The following is a 5,563-nucleotide window of genomic DNA, read 5'->3' on the forward strand; positions in this document are numbered from 1 at the left end:
TGCCGGGGGGGTGGGGGGAGTTTACAAATATGAGATGTGTATGGGACACCAGGTATCCTACAACTCATCACAGATTTTTTTATTTTTTATTTTTTTATTGTGAACTTTTAGGGCATTATAACCAGTAAGAACACATTAGGCCATTTGATGGTAGCAATAGCAGGCTTTAGACTATGAATGGGGATTGGGCAGTCTGCCTGAGTTGATTCCATGTCAAGGTGTAGAGGGCAATGACACTTGGTTTGCTTTCTTGAACTCCTGTTTAAAAAGCCTCCTTTGGCCGAATGGTAATACAATAAAATTGTATAAAGCTCATTTCTCTTGCTCTGGTTTTCTCAGGTGGGGTTTGGCACATATGGGTTTCATGAAATCAAGTTTAAGAAACAACCTTTATTCAGTTTATAGAAGTTGAATCAAAATGTAAAGCCTATCTACATTGCTTGCATCTTCTCAAAGGTTGTGTTGGGGGTTTGTGGGTTTTTTGATCTATTATTGATCCTTTTAGCTTCTCTAGGGCTGGCTATGGTTGTTTGTTTTGATCCAACTTTTATCTGTTCCTTTTCTGTGGAAATTTTGTGATAATTGGGGAGGAAAAGGAATAAATTTTTGAAAAGAAAATTTAAGGGAATGTTGTCATTTGTTTTCTCTTGATTTCTTAGAGAAACCAAGTAATTAGGCAAAGCATTTTTCTCTCTTAAATTTCCTAATCATTACTAACAGTGATTAGATTTTACTTAGTTTCTCCACCAAATTCCTTGGATTTGATTAGGAAAATAAAAAACCCAGTCGAAATTTTTAATTTCTATACCTTGTGAAATTTTTAGTTAATTAAAGGAATAATCTAAAGTGAGCCCAGGTTTCATTTCTTCAACATACCCCTAGTGCATCCTCTGGTATTTTTTGGTGGGAGTTCAGGTAAAGGGATTCTGATATATCCTCATGACACTCAAGCCTACTAAGTAATTTGGATTCTAGACTTCCCTCACCAAAGCGCAGTATAACCTTCAAAAGTGTCCACTTCTTGCTTTACTGTATAATTAGCTCTCTTACAAGGGGACATAATCATCAAGCCCCTTAGCATCTTACTAGGTCTTCTGCGAACTTTTTCCCTGTCATCTCCATTTGTATTATATGCCTTGAAAGTTTCAAGAGATAAGATCAAATCAAAATGAGTGAGAAATTCCTTCTTGTTCATACAAAATGTTAAAATGAAAATTAAAGAACAGTTCACTTGTGTAATTTAGAAGACACTTGAACAGTCAATTAAAGAAACCGAACTAAAGAGAAGTGTATTATTAAATATCAAGGTTTAAAGTATCGATATTGCGTATCATATCAGTCGGTTGATTTTATGAGATACATCGTATCATATTGGAAATACGTAAAATACTCTAATGATATGCATAGAAATGGTCAAGAAATACATAGAAATATACTTCTGGAAAAAAAAAAAAACAGTATAAATAAGCAACATATAACATGTATCATGTATAAACACTGAAATGAAGAACAATGTATAACAAGACAAGTGCATTAAACTGAAATTGTTACACTTCAAATTCAAATTGGGGAAAGACCAGTTTTAATTTGTGATGGAAGCTTAAACCCATGCACAGAAGATGCAGGGTGGGGCTCTTTGTTGTTTCATAATTCTTGTTTCCTTGTGGCTTCAATGGATCATGGTATTGCAGGATGTGCCCAGAAGTCGGAAGCCAGAGGACTTTATCAAGGGCTTTAAAGCGCCGAAGAGCAAGGATGAGAAGAAGTAGAGATCTGGACAGATTGTGAGGTCTTTAATTTCTTGGTTCAAGGAGGGTGAGTGACATTAGTGGCATTGGGATCTTTTTAGTCTTTTGTATGATATATATTATTGATCAAGAGTTTTCAAGCTATGTTAAAAAGGATAGGAAAATGTTCTGTAAACAAGAGTAGGAAAACTTGTAACTATAACTGTTTCTCCTTTAAAAATATTAAGGGAGTATATTCAAATTTACGTTCGTGATTGACTATCACTCCCCTTTTCTAATCCAATTAGAGGGTCAATAGGATAGATGAAGTGATTCTCTCTTCACCATGGATGGAGAAAAACTAGGTCCTTTGGAATAAGATCCATCCAACATTTCTCCTTTTGACAACTTTATCAAGGGAGGATAATCAAATTTCATGTGTGACTATTGAGAGATACTGAGTTCTCCCATACATGCACAAGTTGATAATGGTTAAGTTTATGGAAACTGATATGCGTTAGACATGCATTCTCTTTAGAAAGCATTATGAAGCAAAAAAATAGGGAAGAATCAGATTTTTGAATTACGTTCTAAACTTAGAATCTATTAAAAAAAAGCATATAAAACACAACCTAATTAAATAAGTTCAATATTACCTTAAAGACTGAAAGCAACCCAAAGCCATTAACAAATAAAAACTCTAATCCAACTATCCAAATGATAAGTGTTGCTGCAACTTTCATGGACGTGAATCTATCACTCTCTCTCTTTCTCTTGCACACTCATTTTCATATATTAAACTTGTGAGTAATCATTTCTTTCAACCAATGAGTTCCTACTTTGGTGCTTTAAGCACATACAAAGATGCAGTACAAAAGAGTTCAAAGATGACCAATGCAACTCCATTTGGGTCGACCCTATACAAAAGCTTAATCACCTTTTTATTCTTAGTACCTTCATTGGGAAAGAGAATTGCAGAGAGACCTTTTTCTTGTTATTGGATATGAGAGAGAGAGAGGATTTTTAAAACCTTTCTTCCCTGTTATATCCTCCGTTGAGTTTGAGTTTGGTCCTGCAACTCAAAAGGTCCCCACATGATGGGGGTGAGTCAGGATTGTGGAAAGTTGCTTAATAAACTAATCCTACTTTAGGAAGACAGAGAGGTTTGGAGTAGAGGGGACATGATGACCACCATTGTTTATTCAATCCAATCTTTCTTTGCTTCTCAGTTTCAAAGAGTTGGGACAAAAGGTGGGAAATGTAGCTAATTAGGAGCAATGAATCTCTTGGAACTCCCAATATTCTCTCTGCCTCTTCTCCCTTTTATTCCTACTACCATTACAATATTATATACATTGCCCTACCCTGCCCTCTCCATTCTTGACATCCATTAACATTTCCATCACTGTGAGAAGAGAGAGAGAGAGAGAGAATGATGCATGGGTGTGTAACAGCAGTGAGGGATATGATGAAGAAGATTTGTTCTGAGTTACGAGCCAAGGGAGGAATGATGTAAGAGGTGGACATGAGAGTTATAGACAGAGAAAGAAGCCATGCCTCAGGCCCTCATGGCTCATGCCTTAAATTGATAGCTCATGGGGGTAGAGAGAGAGAGGAGTGTAGTTTAGTTACTTGTCTGCAAAAGGAATAATGTAGGCATGGAGGGTCATCAGAGGAGGAAACTAAGAAGGGGCTCGAGGTGTTTGATTGGATTGGATCACATGTCGAATGTTTCACTATTGGGGGCCCACAGATTTTATCACATGTCACTGTAGGGGCCCACAAAAGTAACAATAGATACTGTGGACCTCCCTCATTTCATTCCATCCCATCTTTCCCCGTTGCATTGCTTGATTGGTTTTTGCTCCTTTGGAAACACTTTAGCCCACACGAGCAATGATTTGTATTTGGAGCCGAGGGGCACTCCCAGCCTTGAGGTGCTTCACAGACGTTATTGACATGTCTCTTCTTTAGGAAAATGTATATATTTATGGGAAAAGTGTTTTCTATGGGAGACTGGCTTTTACCCATGCTGTGTGCAAGGGCCAATGAAAGTGCACGAAGAAATTTTCATAGAGATGTGCTATATTTCATTTCACGGGGGATGAACATGTCATTTCGCCCCTTCTCCCCTCATGTTTTGGCACAAGGACTACATTCGCATATTTATGGGAAAGGGTTTTCTGAAGGCAATGTGAAAAGGAATCTCTGTAGAAACGCAACCCTAAAACGATGCAGAAGATAATGGAAAAAATAAAACAAACAATGCACACGGATTTTACGAGGTTCGGCAAGGTTGCCTACGTCCCCGGTGAGATGAGATCCTGCTTCACTATCAATGGAGAATAGGGTTACAGCGCTCTTCCTCACACTTTTCCGTATTGCTTGCATTACAGAGAAAGAAACCCTCGCTACAAATATATAGCGAAAAAACCCTAATCCGTATTAAACTACAATTGCCACCCTAATCCGGATTAAACTACAATTGCCCTCAAATAAAAAATTCGAGCGGGGGGCTGCACCCCCCTACACCCCCTGCTATGCAGGGGGGCCTCCTGCCCCCCTTGCAACCCCTACGGCCCGCTAACCGGCTAGCGGGACTGCCGTCCTGGCTATCTAGGTGCTGCACCAGTACTCCCTGGATTAAACTGCGACGGAATACAAGACATCATACACCAACAATCTCCACCTTGGCTTGAATTTTGTCGAGCCTCCTGTAAAGATAACTTGTAGACGTCTTCATCATTGTACCTCATTAGAGGCACAAACCCACACCTGTTTGGTGCGTCCCTCATCTTCAACAATGAATAATATTAATCAAGTCCAAACAGGACTCGAACTTCTCTGTAGTAACTGGCTTTGTAAGCATATCTGCAGGATTGAGATCTGTATGAATTTTTCTCAAGTGAATACTGCCTTCTGACACAAGCTTCCTGATCTTGTGAAATCTCACATCAATATGCTTTGTCCTTGCATAAAACACCTGATTCTTTGCAAGATGTATGGCACTCTGACTGTCACAATGTAACACTGTACCTCCTTGCTCCAACCTCAACTCACGAACTAGTCCAGCCAACCAGACTCCTTCCTTGGTAGCCTCAACTGCTGCCATGTACTCTGCCTCTGTAGTGGACAATGCAATTGTAGACTGAAGCATCGCCCTCCATGATATAGGTCCACCAGCCAATGTAAACACATACCCTGTAGTAGACCTCCTCTTGTCTAAATCACTAGCATAGTCAGAATCAACATAACCTGCCAATTCTGTAGAACTTCCCTTGCCACTGAACATAACACCTATATCTTTAGTCTTGCTCAAATATCTGAAGATCCACTTAATTGCATTCCAATGCTCCTTTCCTGGATTACTCATGTATCTGCTAACAACACTGACTGCATGAGACAAATCTGGCCTGCTACAAACCATAGCATACATGAGACTCCCAACTACGCTACCATAAGGGACTTGAGACATCTGCTCCACCTCCTCATGTGTTGTAGGGCATTCCTTTTCAGATAACTTGAAGTGGCTAGCTAACGGAGTGCTAACCGGCTTAGCCTTTTCCATATTGAAGCGCTCTAGCACCTTTTCAATATATCTCTTCTGAGTTACCCAAAGTTTTCCTGCATTTCTATCTCTAAGGATTTCCATGCCAAGGATCTTCTTAGCGGCACCAAGATCCTTCATCTCAAATTCAGCACTCAACAAAGACTTCAAAGAGACTATATCATGTTTGTTCTTTGCAGCAATGAGCATGTCATCAACATAGAGCATCAACAAAATAATGGAATTATCACTTGACACTTTATAATAAACACAACTATCATACTCACTT

Source organism: Macadamia integrifolia, chromosome 10 (genome assembly GCF_013358625.1).
Source record: "Macadamia integrifolia cultivar HAES 741 chromosome 10, SCU_Mint_v3, whole genome shotgun sequence".
Lineage (NCBI taxonomy): Eukaryota > Viridiplantae > Streptophyta > Magnoliopsida > Proteales > Proteaceae > Macadamia > Macadamia integrifolia.